Source organism: Porites lutea, chromosome 2, assembly GCF_958299795.1.
Source record: "Porites lutea chromosome 2, jaPorLute2.1, whole genome shotgun sequence".
NCBI classification, from domain to species: Eukaryota; Metazoa; Cnidaria; class Anthozoa; order Scleractinia; family Poritidae; genus Porites; species Porites lutea.
The window spans coordinates 8140011-8159106 of record NC_133202.1 but is presented as its reverse complement, the minus strand read 5'-3'; the positions used below and the strand labels follow the sequence as shown (position 1 = coordinate 8159106).

The following is a 19096-nucleotide window of genomic DNA, read 5'->3' as shown; positions in this document are numbered from 1 at the left end:
TGTTCATCCATAAAGTGATGCCAAACATCAGCGGTCAAAAATCCACGTTTCAGTTTAAAATAATATTTACCTAATAAAAACTCTATTTACGGAGTCGAAGTTCTCTTTGCTAAATAATTAAGCCTTTCCAGCTCTCCCCCATCTGTGGAATCTTTGTGTACCTAATTTATCTTTAAATTTATATTGTTTTCAATCCATACCTACATTTGTTTGAAATAATGAGAAAAAGCAATATGCCAGACACACTGGAACCACTAAGACAAGAAGCGCGGCCGGAAATAAATACCCGGAGTGGATCCGTATCTCGTCGCATTTAAAGCGAAGAACAAACCAAGCCAAGTTTACAGACATTTTGTACGGGAAAGGCCTCCGTATTGAGCGACAGTGAGTGCGCTTTAAGATCAGCAGCAAGAAAAATGTGCACTATGAGAAAGCTGTACTGCTTAAGCGTTCTATTTGTCTTAGCGTTGGTTTTCCAGGCCGAGGCATTCACTGCTGGAGCCGGTGCAGGAGGATGGCGAAGTGGCAAAAGAGGCACTGTTGATAAACAGGTATGATATCTCAAGAATCAGTGTAATACTGGAAACTTCAAAAAATTTTAACTTTATAGGGCAGAGTTCTTTGAAAAAAGAGGAAATTGCTTAATGGCAAATTGCTTAATGGCTTTTCACTCTGGAAAGCTGAAATCGCGTACTCTCGATCCAGAACCTCAAAAGTTAGATCCACGCTACATTTGATCATAATTATGATTTTGGAGAAGTCAGTGATGAATAAATTTTGACGAAAATGTAATACTCAGGTCTTTTTGAAAGAAACATGAAGAAAGGGCTAGTTTTTTACCACTACTTCTGCAAGTAGCAGACACTAACTTATGTGCTAAAAAGGTCCAGAACGTTTCAGAACCCAGGAAAAATCAGTTAGTGAAAACAACAGTCTCCAAGTTGGGCACAAAATCGGGGCGTCAGAAAGGCTATTTAATCAGAACAGTTATCACGTATTAGCCGCCATGATTAATGAAATACAGTGAGGATTGCCAAATTTTTTTACGATGTAATGAGAAAAAAATAGCGATAAAATCAACACTATTCAAAACTTTTTTTTCTTCAACATAACACTGCAACACATACTTGTGAGTGCTCAACTTTGATTTGATTTCGTGCCTAACTTTTGACCAAAAGACGAGATGGTCGTTTTAATCAACAATGTGAAAATGTTTTATTTCTGTCTGCCTTGCGGCTTTTGGTGGTTCTATAAAACATTACTTCATGCAACCAAACAAATTACAATAATAACAATTTGATTCAGATAACATTCTATGAAAATTTCTTAATAACATTATGTCTAATAATCAAATTTTCTATGCAATAGATTTAATCTTTTTATAACAGACACAAATACGCTTACGTTTCTTTCGATTCTTATCCTTTTTTTTTTTTTTTTGACCTCACTAAGTTTCCCCATCGGCTGCGTGAGAGTTGAATGAGAGAAATTCGGATTTTTTCGGCAGAAAGAAAATGCGTAGAACAAGAAAAGATTAATTTTAAATAGGTGGAATTCCTATAATTAATTACAATATAACATCTTAAGAACAACTCCATGATATGGACATGCAGCTCTGGCCCCGAAGATACCAAACTTCATCTAATTCCTACATCTGTTATAAGCCGGGGTACCCCTGAGAATGTGGACACTTCGCTTTGTCCTAATTGGAGTGGGTATCTTAAGGGCGCTTGCTTGATCGAATGACGATGACGATAGTCGAAATTTTAACTATAATCAGGTTTCATAAACAAAAGTATTGTTTTCTTAGCATGTTTTAAATTCATCTTAAATGAGGCACCTATTTCAAACACGAAAAAAGTACAGTTGTTTAGCAATGGGCAGACAGCTTTAGATTTTATCACAGGGTGGTACCAGTCGACTACAATAGTGTCACCCCTTGAATACTACGAACCCCTTCTTTTTTTCCGGAAAACTTAAAGTACTAGTGATTCGTCCACAGGAAACAACCAAAAGAAGACGATTTTGTCACATTATCGATTTCTCCATTGACCCGTTGTCATCTTGCTTCTTTGAAACTTCAGATTGCACAGCGTTTTACGAGCATAAACCCTCCCCAATATCTGCATACAAATACTCCAAACTGATCACTTTGCATTTCCTTGCTGAATTAGTTGCGAGAATTTGAAAAAAGATCCGAGCATTTTTCCATTTTTCATTTTATCAGTTCTCATAACCTCTTCTATTGCGTATTGATAATGTTGGGAGAAACCTGACGTTTATCACTCTTGGCACCTAAAGAGTCAAGACCCCCTTCATTTTGTCCATGAATACTTAAAACACTAGTGACTAGTAATACACGGGGCAGCAATCCACAGAACGAGATTTTGGCCTGAATTTTGGATTGATTCATTGCAACCGTTGGTATCTTGCATCTTGAAAACTTCTGTGCGCACCACGTTTTTCGAGCCAATGAACTAAGAACCACTTTTACCAAATAAATACGACAGATTAAAATACAGATTTAGAAAAAAATAAGGGGGAAGCGGTGAGCCACATTTAGTTATTTGTAATTACTATTCTTTTAAAATTCTTTGATGTTAGGCGCTAACCTTACTGATTAAAGTTTGCATGGGATTTGAGAGAGATGCTAAATGAACTACTTAGACTATTCTAACCACTTAACCCAGGAAACCACGCTCCTTTAATTTAGTATAATGGAGAGGTCATGATTATTTAATAAATATTAGAAAAATTAGAATAATTAATATTAGAATAATTATTAGAAAAAAATAAGGGGGAAGCGGTGAGCCACATTTAGTTATTTGTAATTACTATTCTTTTAAAATTCTTTGATGTTAGGCGCTAACCTTACTGATTAAAGTTTGCATGGGATTTGAGAGAGATGCTAAATGAACTACTTAGACTATTCTAACCACTTAACCCAGGAAACCACGCTCCTTTAATTTAGTATAATGGAGAGGTCATGATTATTTAATGCAATTTAACATAACGTCAGTTAAAGTCTGACTAACAAATATATCATATTTATATCATATTATCATATTTTAGGGTATAGTATCGTGGTTACATATGTTTCATATTGCTGATGACAACCAGTCAATAACCATCACGAATTTTTTGAGATTTTCTGAGTGATTTTTCAATTCAAATTAGGAGAGAGAAAAAGTGAGATAAATTAAAAATCTGTGTTTTTTACTCAGCAGGCAGATGAAACACGCCACAATCTTGAGAAGATTTGTTCCGCAGCGAGAATGTACTGTCCTCAAAAAAGCGAAGCGATCTCTGAAGACAAGAGGACTGGTAAAGCTAACCAGCGCTAGAGACAAAACGTCCAAGAATAAATTCAAAGCGAAGAAACTTAATAGTTTTGAGCTGTTGTTAAACTGTACAGAGAATGTGTTAAAAGAAGTTGTTTTATTTTCGGTGTTCTTATTACCGTGAGTTGAGGATGGAATAAGACAAAGGCGGAATCAATAAAATATGAAAACTTGATTAAAACAGTTGTATTAGACCAAGTACATTTTTATTTCTCGTGAGCTCCTCGTAGTAAAATTTAAAATCTGAGACTTTCACAATTATAGTCGTCCATCACCTCCCTAGGGCCGATTTCTTCAAACTAAATCACGATAATTTGTTGGATTCAGGAAGCTATTTCAAATTAAACCTTTAGACGTACAAGCAAATCCATATACACTATATCGGCATAGTAGAACAAGGCGGCTGGGGAGGGAACCGTTGCAACCCCTCTTGTTATTTTGTAATATCATGCAAAGATGGATGGCCCCCAACTTGGATTTCACTTAAAAGTTCAGATTCGTGCATTCAGTTAGTCTGACAGTACTGCTCTTTTAATTGGCACTGTTTTTCACTTTTTCGTACACAAAAGTCCGAAACATTCAACCATTTTGGCTGAAAAATGGCTTGAGTCATTTCATGTTACTTATGACTTGTGACCAAAGTTTCCAAAAGGTGTCCGAGAAATTAATGAGCAGGTTCTAAAAGAGGAAGTTATAACTTGAAAGTATGTTTAACTCTAAAATCCGGGAAAACCTTAAATATTGAATGATTACAATTCTCGCTACAGCACAGGGCATGATTATGGCAAGGAAATTTGACTTTTCACAAGAAAAAATGTGGGAACGTAACAATATTTTTCTTTCCGTACTCTGTACAGTTTACCTAACCGTCAATGTCTGCCATTTGTAATTCTGTCCTTTAACTTTCCTTCCCTTAACATGGTAACACTTAAAAAAGGAAGTAAAACTTATTTAGCAAAATGGTTTCCGACATTACCGCAGTCAAAATAATGAATGCTGCCAGTGAATCGTTCATTCTGGGTCTAAATATGAAGTCTGACGACGTTTTTGTCCCGTCTTAATAAAATCTCTTTTCACGGCATGACGTTTTAACGGTTACAATGTTGAATGCATGTCTCTGTCCGGTAGCACATCGCTGATTTTCAGCGTTTTTTTCATATGATTTTTGCCTTATTTCCCCATATTCAGTAAATTTATTGGCTATTTACTATTTAAACCTTAAACTACGCCGGTATTCTCTGTTGAGTTTAATTTCCGTTTTATGTTGGAAAATTAATGTATGAAAAACAGTCAATTTGAGCTTATAAAAAGACTGTTTAGGACATGATTGAAATCAAGGCTATTAGTCAGAAAACTTCGCCTCTCCTAATGCATCACAATGAATATCCTTGTTTTCATTCTGCAATTGATGCTGATATTCGGTTGGTTTTATCAAACTTCTGAAGCCTTCACCCCATGGATGAAACCACATGGTGATACAAGCATTACCAACACCCGCCGTACCAAGTTTAAGGTAACAAGAAAAACAGTGGCGCATCCAGGGGAGCCCCCCCCCCCCCTTATATTTTTAGACCTAAAAAAAATATTTTTTTGAGACCGGGCCCCTCCCCCTTATCTCATGGTCTAGATGACCGCCCCCCCCCCCCCCCACCCTCCCTTATCTGAAGGTCTAGATCCAGTACTGACCTTGTCGTTAAACTTCTTACATTTGATTTTTTTAAAATGTTAGGGGTGGCGAACAGAGAGATTTCCCATCAGTTATCATCGGGCAGGAAGGCTCTCGTGCATACGGGTTGTCTTAAATTGAGCTGTTGTGGTATTACTATTCAAACGAGTTTTCTCTGGGGCAGACTTTTAAATTAAAATACGCGCATTTCAGAAATTTTGTCATAATGGCACCTCAACAAAACTAAATGTACAAAAAAGTGAAAAAAGAAATAAAGGAAAGGACAATTAAGTTAACTAAGAGGTTTTTAATAATTCTTTGGATTGCTCTTTTTTACCAATGTGAACAGGCTTGCAGCGTTTGATGAGCTCAGATTCTTTCACTGCACCGATATAACTGGTTTTTATATGTTTTTACTTTCTTAAAGCGTTATCCAGTTTCCCTTCAGAGCACCTGTCTCTATGCCAGACAACATTGTCAGCATGAAATAACGACATATAAACCAAGAAACTACGCAACTGTAGCTGCCTGGAAAGATCACGTGGATAGAAGCTTGCGCACGCGCAGAAGGGGAAATTTTAATGCTATGCCTTGAAACAAAGACTATAAAGGATTTGTTGCTTATGTGACAAAATAAATTCTAAAAAATTTAAAGTACATGGATTTGTAAAGAAGCTTGCGATGCTAAGATAATTTTGAATAAAAAATAAAAACAAAAGCTTCAAACAACATGATTAGCTATCATTTACTGTCGTTTGACATGATTATGCCAACTTCGATAGTGAGTTGATTCTTTAAAGTTCAAGGAGGGGAGGGGATCCGGATGCCAGGTTTTTCAATGATTTTTTCTTGCGGGTTATGACGTAATAACTCTCTCTACTCCCAAGCTGTTTATTATGTAACTCGTTCACTCCTGGACCAGGTTTTGTTTAGAATATTTGTCCGTACCTTAACTTTGCATCTGTGAACGAAATCCTACTTTGTCATCATTCAAAGAAACCTCTTTAGCAGACCTTATCAGTGCATGGTGCTTTTTATTTGTTAGGATTTCACCAAAAAAAATTTGAACTTTTGCATTTTTTTAATAAACAAATTTGATGGCGAAGGAAAATATTCAAAACACTTTATAACTACGGACACGGACAAAAGTAGTTGGGAATGTTGGAAATGTACAAATGCATCGTTGCTTTATGTTAAAAGGAGAAAGTTTTCCCAGAGGAAAGACAACAAGAAGGAATTTAAAAGTGGTTCTCTTTTTTGCTGTGATTGTAGCATTTTAAGCCGAGTTCGGTCTATTTCCTTTAGACCCTACACTTAGTTTTCCCTTAGATTAAGAAGAAAAAATAAAGAGAATGGCAGTTATTAAATTAGAATTATTAGAGAATGTATTTTGCCAAAAAAAAATTAGTCCTACAGAATCAAAGTTCACCGTCAGACTTTCTTTTCGCTTTTCGGAAACATATGATAAGAAATGATAAGGACATTTCCACACCGAAAATAACGCAATCAATTTCTAAATTTTCTGTTTATCGATGGGTTTTTTTTAATAATTTAGAGAGAGTCGCATTAATTTTGAAAGGCGCACTATTTGTTTTCCGAACAAAAACAATCACTGCCTGGTGCTTTAACCCACTTAACGCGGGGTCAGTAAGCAAAAAAACGCCTGAAAATAACTTATTTTTTCGAGTTGGATGCTTAAATTTTGATCACAAGAAACTAAATTTATAAACAACAAATCAGCCTCTGATATTCAGACAATTAGAAGGTGATCAACTAGTCATATAGCTGTTAGTCCAGCATTAAAAGATACAAACTTCGCTTCCCTCTCTATAACTTTCCCTTGACTTCTAATTTCCTTTTGAACAGTGATTGAGACAACCGAATGTGTTACTCACTATCACCGTAGTTGACATGTGTCTTTTGTACAGAATTCTAGTTCGTTAGTAAAGCTTCCGTTTGACAAGTTGTGTCCTTAATGCCTGTGAACGCAACAGTTGCAAGCTAAAGCCATTTTCAATGGGCGGATGTCATTAGCACTGATTTTTATTACCAAAAAATTCAGAATTATCGCCTCCATATTACATTTTAACGAGCTAACAATTTTGTTTCTGACTTTCATGAAAAGTCATACCGAAAGCGCGTCCTGATTACGGCCAACGGAAATACTGCTTTCGGCCGTCACTTTTTAGGGTTTCTTGTTCATGACTGGTTCTCCTTTGTTAAGTCGGTTGGGCCAGTACTTAATGAAGCTTTGAAATATCTGCAACAATTTAAAATGCTTTTCCCAAAAATATTATGCAATATATTCATTTTATTTAATTTTGTTTTATATTTTCAGCACGTAGTATTACTCTTTAATTTAACGCTTTATTTTCGTTCAGACGATTGAAGATCATATCCACCTTAACTCGTAACTGATTTATTCATAAGTGATACTGAACTTAAACGTTTATTATAAGTCAGCTTAACAGTTTCCAGAAAGTCCTTCAAAATTAGCCTCCGCGCTGTCAGAGATAAAAATGGAGCTTACCCGGCTGAGACAATAAGAAGTAACAAATTTTCTTGAGGGAGACAAGGGAAAGAAATGATTGAAAATAGTCATCTATCCAGGGAGTTAAAGCATAAGAATAAATTTGTTAACTTCAGAAACATGATCACACTTTTGACGTATTTAGAAGCATTCAGTCATTGGGTGCCCCTGCGTTTTCTGAGGTGGACGTAAAAAAGTGTTCTCAGTCAGTAGTTGTTGCTGTTAAATAAGTCGTGGTGGTTGTTTAAGTGCAATAGCTTGAAAATCATGATGTAAAAAAACAACAACAACAAAATGTAAAGCATTTTTATTGACTGATTATAATCGTACTTTAGAAAATCAGTTACAGACTGGAACGTGATTCGATTCAAAATCAGCTCGAACACCAAAACGTGCGCACAATTTCGCTTGTTTATGAGTATTACTATAATTGTCTTATTCAACGTGACAAACGATAACACAAGAAGAAAATGCTTAAAAAGGAAGATATAAGCAATGATCACTTCCAAACCCTTCATTGACATTGAGCCTTTCGCAGGGGCTCCTAACTAGCGCTAATTCAAGTTTGCACCGACTTAAGTAAAATACAATCTAGGATAATTTTCCATGTACGTCTTCGGGGTAATCATCAGCATCCGTTTGCAATCCAAACCATTAAACATATCAATTACTAAGCTAGGAAAACCAAAACCCCATGTTACCGCTATTAAAAATATACCAATTACGAAAAAAGGGCCTTCTAAGTTAATTGCAAACAAGGCAATGCATGGATCTTCCATTTCTTTCTTTAACAGGAATGAATTTGGAAATGTTAAGAAATCCTGTTTGCATTCTGGAATACAACTGATTAGTACGTTATTACAATTACGAAAAAAGCGAGCGCATGTTAGAGCCATAATACCAATATCGATGTTAAAACGCGACAAAAGAAATTGTTTATGAATTTAACGAGCAGAGGCTTGCTGATCATGCATGAATATATCGATCGTCACTTCGCTGATTATAACTTCACGTTTTGTTTAAAACACAGTGCTGTTATATTATCATTGAGCGCGTCAAAAGTCTAAGGTTTCTTTCTTTCAGAGATTCAGGGATGGTCTAATAAGCAGCAAGAATTTTATGAAAATAAAGTAGTAAATATCCTTAACTCTCTCATTTTTCTGTCCATTATAATACCAAGATTTATAAATTGCTTGATTAAATGATATAAGCCACTACCCTAAATGAATAAATAGACATTAAAAAATTTTGTAGCTGTTAAATCGCGAACTTGACACTGCCCGCTCTACTTTGGTATCGATAACTACTATAGAAGATATATACAAAAACGATTATTTTCCTATTAGATATGTTAAAACAAATTAAAGTTCAATTGATTGCAGAGATACCCTTCTTCCTGCTTCAGTTTTTAAATAGACATTTAGGTTTTTCTAGTAAAATTATAAACCAATAGTTATTGTAAGCTACTCAGTTAAGCTGAAGTTTTTGTAGCTACTTTTTCAACCGGATGCAAAAAAAACGTGATTATGTTTATTGAATCCTCTCGTGTGCTGATAAGCGGTTTATCTGTGCAGACTACGCGAGTAGTAATTTAATCGGAACTGAGGACGAAAACTATTAAAAGCCACTATGCCAATCGATGTCCGAGTCAAAATTTGCTGCCTGGTGAACTCGCTAGCAACCTACTCTTGGCTTAAGATTTCAAAAAAACAATTGCTGCAGAAACATATACACAAGTGAAGCAGAAGAGAAAAAGGTAAATACAACTAACATCTTTTAATGACTCTTTTTTTCGTTTCACGGCTTTTCTGTATCTTAGCATCCATTTTAATACCAAATCTGGTTAAAACCGAGAGTAACATTTGGATAAAAAACAATTTCTCTGAGTATTATTTTCACCCGACCCGATGGCCGGAGAGCGACTGTTGCAAAATTATTGATAAATGTGTTGAATCTATGAAAACTAATCACGCAACACAATAGGTTAAACTACAAAGTAAAACGAGTTTTTCCTAAAAAGAATCACTCAGATTTCGCAGATAAGCAGCAAGGCAATTGTTTGATTATGCACAATGTCGCTGTATTATCATTTTTTTTTTTTGGAAGATTATCCTGGTGGCGATATTCATAAATCAGCGAAACGCTAACCAATACAAACAGCAAGAGAGAACAGTTATTTAGCTAAAACCCAAAATGGCTATAAAAAGCTACCCGAATCTCCACTTAAAAGGAAACTTTTTGTTTTAATTCGCCACTTTCTCATTACCCATAATTCACCTTGTTCCCCCCACAAAAAATAGCTAAATAAAATGCATAAAAGGTGTTTTCCATTTCTCCCAGTTGTCCCAAAAAAAAACCAATGCTTATGCAAAATTTTGGCCCAAATTTATTATGGCCAATGTGTTTTAACAAACCCGCAAAATTGATGAACAAGGTAAAGTTAATATCAAACAGTTGAATAAATCAATAAGCGTATGGTGTAACAAGTTTTTAATATCGTTTCATTTACACAATAAAAGTTACAGTTACAGTAGTTTAAGTGAAAGAATTAAGGTACAAATATTACAACTGAACAAAATACAAGAAAAAGAAAAAGACTAATGCAGAAGTTCACTTAGTAATTCACATACTTAGCATGCGATCCGTTAATTAACAGATGTTTCCTGTAAGTAAAATTCTTGCGAGCTTTATTGAAGAGTGGGATTTTCTGAAAACGTACCTTCAACATTTGATCTCGAGAAAAGAGAGATCTAATCGGCTAAAATTTTAAGGACCAAAAAACGAGTAATCAAAGACTAAATAAATGCAAAGCTGATCATAACAATGTGTACTGCTTTTTCAAAACACTATTTCAGCTGGCCACACCAGCCTTCTTCAGGTTTACAAATGTTACTTAATATCGTAATTTGCAAGTGCAAGTACACCCATCAACACAAGTTTTACTGTCTTCCTTTTGCTCCCTAGAAAAATGAAAGGAGTGTACTTCTTATTAATACTGCTGCAACTGTCAACACTGTGGCTTGATAAAACTCATGCAGAGCCGCTGACGGATGAATCAGGAGATAAAACGGTCAGAGAATATCAAAGGAAAAGAGATGCATCAGATGATCACCCGGCTTTACCGAATATATATAGAACATACAGGTATCCAGGCAAAAGAGATGAGTCGGAGGATCAGCCAATACCACCTAGCGCTGGTAAAAACCCCAACTGGCGTCCAGGCCTGGGAGATGAGCCAGACAAGGTCGTCCTACCTGATCTCAAGTTTGAAGAGTAACTCTATTGAACCATGGCCGAGAGCTGAGTTTTAATCCTTAAGCGTTGAAAATCAGAATGACTGTGTCAAATAAAATGCATAGCAAAAGGAAATAAAAACGTCTTTATAGTTCCCTTACTTTCACTTGTGTCCAGCACTCTCAGGGGCACCCAACGATGGTTTCCTCCTAAATGGATTGAAAACCGGCTATTTTTATGCTATTAAGATTCTATCCTATTTTTAGGCTGTTAAGATCTCTAGAAATGCATTCGTAGCGGTGCTATGAAATTTACACCTGTTCGGTCATCCTAGGTTAACTTGAGTGTTTTCGAAATAACAAGGGCTTCAGTATTATTTTCCCTAAAATTTTAGATGCAAGTTGACGTATTACGAAAGTGAGAACTTTTCTCATTCCTCTCTCTATCACATTTTTAAATCCGAAAATTTTAGGATTCGTTTTTTGAACGAAAATAGCCTAGCCTGGGCAGTGAAATGTGAAAAATCAAACTTCAGAAAATCGTAGGGGATTTATTAGATAAGTTTCTATAATTGTATATGAATGGAACGGTCATCAAGAAATTTTCAGAACTCCTCAAGTAATATGAAATTCGTATATCTAATTGGACCATTAAGTGTGTAGTATCGTGCGATATTTTTACGACTGTGTTAACTTTTGCCACCCAGCCACGCTTGAATGGTTTTCCATACAAATCCTTGTAAATTTCGAAATTTTCAAACTGTCGTGAAAACTTGGGGACGAGGTTGAGTTGCTTTGGTTGTGACAAAAAAAATGGCGAATGTTTCACTCGTTTAAAGAGTAAGGACTACAGCTAGAACTAGGCGAAATAATGGCTAAAAACATAGCAAAAACGGCAAGAAGACAACTCGGAGGGCCAACATCTGCTTTTCGGAGAATATTTGCGTACACTAGCGAAGATGAACTTAACATCTTTCATCGATGCAGGTGAGCATGTTTTAGCTATGATTTATTTTGAAAGAATAATAAAGCAATTAATGCGTTCGGCTTTCGTAGGATATGAAGAATTTAGCAGATCTTGGAGGCTGTTATCCACCTCGGCCGTCGGCCTCGGTGGATAACACCCTCCTCGATCTGCTTAATTCTTCATATCCTTCTCAGCCTCGTTCATTAATTGCTAAATAATTATATACGACAAGATGATAATGAGACAAGTGATTTTGATGAAATAAAAAAGGACTTAAATAAATTTTACGTATTTGCAGTAATCGCAACTCTACATTTCAGTAAATAGACCAACATCACATAGCCAGACCATGGCGTTTGAAAGAAATTAAGCGAAATGTCTGCTTTCAGTTGATTTCATTTCATTTCATAACGCTGCCGTCACTCATGACAACTTCTCAGCCAAGAAGAAGAAGTCGGAGCATATCAAACTTTGGGTCGCACATTTGGGTCAACAATGACCGACTATTTTTCTCCTTTTATGGTCATTTTAAGTTGCCACTAATATTTTCACACGGCTCTTTTAAACAAAATTTACCTGCTGTCACGCCGGGTCAGCTTTACCCCAGAAACTGCAGTCTAGAAATAATGTTACAGTTTCCATCCGTTTGAGTTCAAACTTTGCAGGATGGAAGAACTTTGTATTCCAAACAATCGTATGTTTTTTTTTTTCGATTTTAACGGTTTTTGGCGGGAAAATGACGTCACATGATTGACTCCAAAATTAAACGTTCAGCTAAATAGAGAAGAAAAAATAGTAATCTTTAAAGAGCTCGACGGGGTAGAAACAAATGTGAAATTTTTTTTTGGAAGATTCAATTGCTTTTGGAGATATATCATTTTGAAATTTGCTTATGTTTGTAAAAATAGTAACAAAATGGCCGAAAATTAAATAATGAAAGCTTAATAACTTTTTAACCACTTGATCTTTTCAAAAAAATTCACAATTGATTTGATCGCGTCGTGCTTTCTAAAAATTATTCTATTTTTTATATCATAAGTTGAAATTTTAATTTGCTGTCAATATTGTGACGTCATTGTCCCGCCAAAGACCGTTAAAATCGAAAACTAAAAAAAATATACGATTGTTTGGAATACAAAGTTCTATGAGTAAAAACCAATAAAAACGTAAACTGACTGCAGACGATTGTTTGGAATACAAAGTTCTATGAGTAAAAACCAATAAAAACTGTAAACAGACTGCAGTTTCAGGCGTAAAGTTGACCCGGCGTGTCCATGGAAGTGGGGGAACACCGAAGACTTCGTCATTTAAATCTATCAAGCAATTTTATTTGACAATGCTGGTTCTTTTTATCAAGATTTATTGCGTAAGAATAAATTATTGTCTGTTCTTCAGTACATGGTGTTTCGATACAATAAATTGTTAGTCTTATTAGGCTGCAGGATGACTTTTTCTGACTAATCTTCGTTGCCTGGATACCCGTTGAAGTTTCTATGACCAACATGTAGCATGGACAGGTGATCATCTAAATCATCTTTTTTGCCAAACCCCGGAATATTGGAATTCCTAGAAGCGGCAGGTGGCAACCAACGACTGAATTCTCTGACTGTTCTACCTTCTAATTCATCCGTCAGCGGTCCTGCATGAGTTTTACGACATAGTGTGGATAGTTGCAACAGTATGAATAAAAAGTACACTCCTTTCATATTTCTAGGGGAAAACGTGGAAAATGGTAAAAAATTATGTTGATAACACTTCATTTGCAAATGACAGGTTTACATTACAGTGCTTGTGGTTAATTCCACTAACACTAGACATGTTCACACGGCGCCAAAAGAATCAGACGATCGAAGCTCAACGCGGCGCTAGTCTGGTAAACAGCCGTTTTTAGTGTCGTCACGCTCCCCACAGAGCGTTGCGTGACGACACTAAAAACGGCTGTGTGGCAGACTAACGCAGCCCAGGCTTCGTGCGAAATAACCTTTAGTCTTGTGTGTGAGCAGAAGTGGCCGATCCGAGAGGCAGGTACTTAGATTGGTATTAGGCTGATTTAGCAACAGAACGGGAATGTCAGTTGACGACGGAGCACGCAAATCAAACAAGTGGCTTGACCAATGGCAGCGCGGCAAATTAAGCACCGGAAGTCGTGTTTAGTCCTTTCCGCGCGCTTTCCCGTCGTCAACTGACGTTCCCACCCTGTTGCTAAATCAGCCTATTATATAGGTCTGTCCCCCATTAACAGGCCATACCAGGCCAGCTAGAAGATTTATTGACACTTACATAAAGTTCATCATCATCATATGGTTTTCCATTCAGGCATAGCGTAGACATTGCCCCGGGGGGGAGGGGTACTCGTTATGATGGCCTATACGGGGAGAACCCCCCGAAAAGGGGTACCTTTTTCAGGCTTCAGGTATTTGGGATTTTACACGTTAAAGTATATAAAAGGGTAGGGAAATCTGTCGTTTGGGGTCTGTGAGAGGTCCCAGAAGGGCTAACAGATGAATTTTATGACTTTATAAAGTCGAGAAAACGTTCTATTTTTATGATTGATTCCTATTTAAAAGATAGTTCATTTACAGCAGTTAAAAAGGATGCAAAGTTCTAAATCAGGTAGAAGGTACACAAAAGGGGTACGTTTTTCGTAAAATGGTCAACTGGGAGGTATGTAGCACCCTGCAAAACCAGCACAGACCAGCCAAAACAAAAACCATTTGATTTTTTTATATTTTTGAGTGGCAATTCCTGATTTCCCTTGTCTACACTAAAATCTTTAACCAATTGATCAGTTTCCTGGAAAATCATACCCTATTCTAGACCCACACTCTCTGATTTATATACCCCATCCCAGAGTAAACTGCTTGAAAACCATACCTTTACAGTGGCACATACCTCTGTAGGCCACTACATATATGGCGGTATCCCTGGGGCCTCACTCAATAACTGTCAAGTACCATAAGCTTAACACGTTCTGTGAAATTCAGCCTTCTAATCGTACTTTTGACCCGGGAGGAATCCCTTATATAAGCCATATATGTATGTGCCTCCCCAAAGGGAGGGTTTTGCCGCGGTTTTGGTCTGAAAACGGGTATAAACTTTGACCATTTTGGTCTGGAATCGGGTTTGGTTTTCGAGGAGCTACGGGAGTGTATGAACTCATTGTCGTTTCAATTCCAAATGATTCAGAAAGAAAGAGTAAGGTGCGAAATCGAAATGGATTTTAAGAAATCCTTCTGTTCGAGCTCTAGTCTAAAAATGATGAACTAATTTCTACCTATACCAGGTCTGAAAACGAGTATGGAAAATCACATTTTTTTTATTCTGAAACAGGGAACCGGGCGGTACATCCCCACATAAAATTCCCGGGAATACCCCCTGGGAATTTTGAGCAAATAAATTTAGATTCACGGTTTGAATTTCGCGCTTCGCTACGTTTAAAATATGTTGTGAATAAACGTTAACCAAAACGTAAGGCAATGCCTTCTTATTTACCAGGATGGAAGGGTACTTACTTCAAAATGAAGTTCAACCAGACCGTTATAAGGATCAGACGAGCCAGCTAACAAAGATTCACAGATTGAGAGTTGTCTAGCAGGAGAACTTCCTTTATTTTATAGCAGATCCTTTCTAGAGTTGACTTGATAAGATCAGAGTCCTTTGTTACAAGCTTTTTCTCCTGAGGCACTAATTTTATAGCTAGAGAATAACTGTATCCGGTAAAAAAAGGTTAATTACGTTTTCATTGACAACGTGATAATTATCTCTCGCTTTTAAACTTTCTTTGCTGGGTTATAACGCAATCAGCAGGCAACAACTGTAAAAGTTGAGGAAATCTGATTAATAATTAGCAGATTTTTCAGTTGTGGGGTGATAAGTTTCTGATGAAAAAAGAGATATAGTTTTAATTGGTTTTGCTTTTTTCAACGACGGTTAGGCTTTGCAGCTGTATTTCGGCGGTACCGCTCAGCGTTCAATCAACAGCACGCTCAATAATATCCCAATTAAAAAATACTATCTTACAAAGCTCCAAACTATTAAAAACAGAACTAAAACCCCGAATGTTTTTGACTACTTAGATATCTTTATAGAAAACTCTGGCCGTGCAATAGATTTGCCACTAAAAGAATGAGTCAGATTTCCCCACTGGTGACGGAAGCTTCAGGGCCATGGATGAGTTCAAATACTCATCAAAGACATCAAGTAATTTGCACTAAAAGTACATATAAATAATTAATAACCAGGGTACCAAATTTCACTTCCTCGATATTTGCAGGAAATTTTTCAGTTGTTCACGGGTTTTCAAAGCGCATTTTTTTGTGAAATCGCGAAAAGTAAGTCCCGCGAAAAATAGATATTGAAAGAATTACAACTATTTTAAAGAAAATTAACTGACGAAATGTTTGGAAAAGGATTAACGTTGCACTAGCAACGTGAGGGCATCAAATACTGATTGAGTGAATCATTTCTCGTTCGGAGAATATGGTGAACTCTGCGAACAGAGCGTAGCCTTTCTATCGCTCATTTCATTCTGTCTTCCTTCTTCCTCACCCTCTGTCAAAGCAAAAGGATAAAGTCGAGTGTGATTCTAAAAGAAAGTTGTGGAAGTCACTGCACCTTGCGTAAAGAAAGCACCAATTAGATGCGACAAAAGATCCGATAAAATGGGCCTTCTATTAAAAGGAAATCCGTTGTAAAGATTAATATTTGATTCTGAACACGTTTTCAAATGTCTCCGTTATTGATTTACATTGATCAGTAACTTTCAAAGCTTGGATTTGTTGAACTCGCATTGTTTTTACTACAGTAAAGTTATTTTCTTTATTATTTCAAAACGTAACTAAGAACAAAGAAGAGACTGGAGTAACTTTGATTTAGAATTCTGACGAAAAAGGCCAAACGTCCAAGACCACGTTACCTGCAATACTTTTCACTTACTTCTTGTTATATGTACACAAAAATATTAAAGAAAAGTATTACTAATCATAAATAGTTCGATATCTTGAAAATGTCCTCATTTTAAGCTCTATTTTTGGGGTTTTCCTGCCTCGTTGGCTTACAGGTTATAAACAACCTACTCCGACCGTGCTTTTTGAAATTAGGTTTACTGTCAATGAAATTGTTTGTGAACGCACATGTAATCATGTGTCCCAAAATAAAATCCTAAACGGTCTGGGTCATTTAAAGGAAAAGCCTATGTCGGATGGTATACAACTATCCCCCGAAGGAGAGGTGAATAGTGGTGGGAGACGCGGAGCGTCTCTGTAAATACTGGCGCTATGAACCGACCCTGAGGGGGATAGCTGTGTTAGTATTTACCAAATCTGCTGGATAAAATCAAAAAGGAACTTTTTGTAAATAAAAGACGTCACTTAGTTAGGATTTGGATCATTTTTTTCGACCAGTAAACACCGACAAGCCAAATTTTGTCTCTTTCTTGGTATTTGTTGGTGCAGCTGCTTCATTTAACGCCAAAATTCATCTTTTGAAACTGTCGCAAAACTAGAAGCTATTTTGAATCCCGTCCCAAAACAGTGAATATCCACGGATATTCCGAGTTACGGGAGCCAATCAGAACGCGCGAAAATTGCTATCCACTGATTTGGTGAATACTAATTCTATTTATTGTTAACCCTTCCAGTCCGGAGTCGACTGAGTGACCAAAATCAATTTTCTTTTGACAATATCGATACATAATCAAGAGGAAAGGTTTTGAGAATAGACTGCGAGCAGCCTCTCTTTTTCTTCAGATTTAGTAAGGAGAGTGCACGCGCGCGCGAGCGTTGAGCGGCGAAGCCGCGAGGCTCGAGGAACGAGTGGGGGTCGTGTCTCTCCCGTCTTGCGCCTTCAGTCACGCGCGTGGTCATTTGCGTGTCTCGGGCGATCTCAGCGATCGTTGCGATCGCTGAGAAAAAACAATTCAGAGATCGCAGTGAACATAGCGATCCGTTATGGAAACCACTTTCCAGCGATCGTAGCGATCGCAGCGACAACGATCGCTGAGATAGAAAAATCGTTGTCGCTGCGATCGCTAAGATCGCTGGAAAGTGGTTTCCATATGATCACTATGATCGCTGCGATCGCTAAACTTTTTTTTTCTCAGCGATCGCAGCGATCACAGCAATCGTAGCGATCACATGGAAACCAGGCTTTAATTATTCGCCATGATATAGAATTCGAGAAATTACCTGTGAAGACAAAACTACAGCTTGGTGTCAAACAAATATGTCTCCCATTGACTCCCGAACATTACTGCAAACGTTATTAACAACAAAAATAAACTTTGAAAAACTGTTAGCCCAACAAGTTTTCACTTTAATTTTGTCCATCCTTTCCTCCTTCTGTATTTGCTGTGCTATTTACAAAATGTAAACCTTTTTTTGTTTGAGCGGTTATTTTATAGGTTTCACTCAATTTGGGAACAGTTCCCACTGTTTCAATTCTGATAAATTTCGCGACACAGCTCCCAAAAAGGTTAACATCAGTCTAGATAATTTGTATGAGAATATCGGGGTTCAAAAGTTAAGGGCTGATAGTGTAATGATGGTCCTTTTCTTTTGATTCCATTGAGTTCTAAAACCTCCACTGACCTTAAAGTTTTTGTAAAGACAATTTATAATGAGGGCATTGCTTGTGTTTGTTGTTTAAATTCTGGGTGTAAACGAAAAAAGCTATTTATGCTTGCCATCAAAAGACGAAATAAAACTAAATAACATTGGGGAAAATATGTTGCCTTTGTATTGAACACCTGTTGCTCCTTCTAATTTTTTTTATCAGAACTTTAAAAGCAGTCAATTAACAATTTTTTCAATGGAAAGCTTTTTAACATTTTTGACCGGATACGATTATATATTCCGTAACCATTAAACAATTGCTGCTTTTGATAGTAAAGACAATTATAAAGGAGTTAGATCTTATCAAGTAATCAGATCTTGTAAGCGGACCCGCAATGAAAGAAAGAAAGAAAGTTCTCCTACTAAACGATGGCTCAAACTGTGTTCTAGGCTTGCTGCATGGTACGAGCCCCGACGACGGCGACAGCAACGACAACGCCAAGAGAAAAAATGTTAAATAAGACGAAGAAACTTTCTTAAACGAGGGTGGAAACTTCATTAACGGTTACTCGGTAGTTTTCATAACGAAATGGCCCTCCACACATAAAAACATGTACAACAGCTACAAATTCAAAAAAATTCTACTGTTTTTATAACAACTTTGCACGTGCAGCACACTATTCTCTACGATTCTTTGTCGTTACTTCACGAACCACGACGTGAAATCCTCTTGTGTGTTTTTATTTCCCAATTTTCATCACAAATTATGCGTATAGATGCACCTTAATAAGACGAAACTTAAGAGAAA

At 36.8% G+C, this 19096-nt stretch overlaps 1 long non-coding RNA gene across 1 annotated transcript; it reads left to right on the top strand.

Annotated features, from left to right (window-relative positions):
* The first annotated feature begins 127 nt into the window (after positions 1–127).
* Positions 128–3522, top strand: LOC140926576 (uncharacterized). The gene is made up of 2 exons (XR_012164444.1): positions 128–551; positions 3225–3522. It is a non-coding gene; the product is annotated as an uncharacterized lncRNA (long non-coding RNA).
* The last annotated feature ends 15574 nt before the right edge of the window (positions 3523–19096 follow it).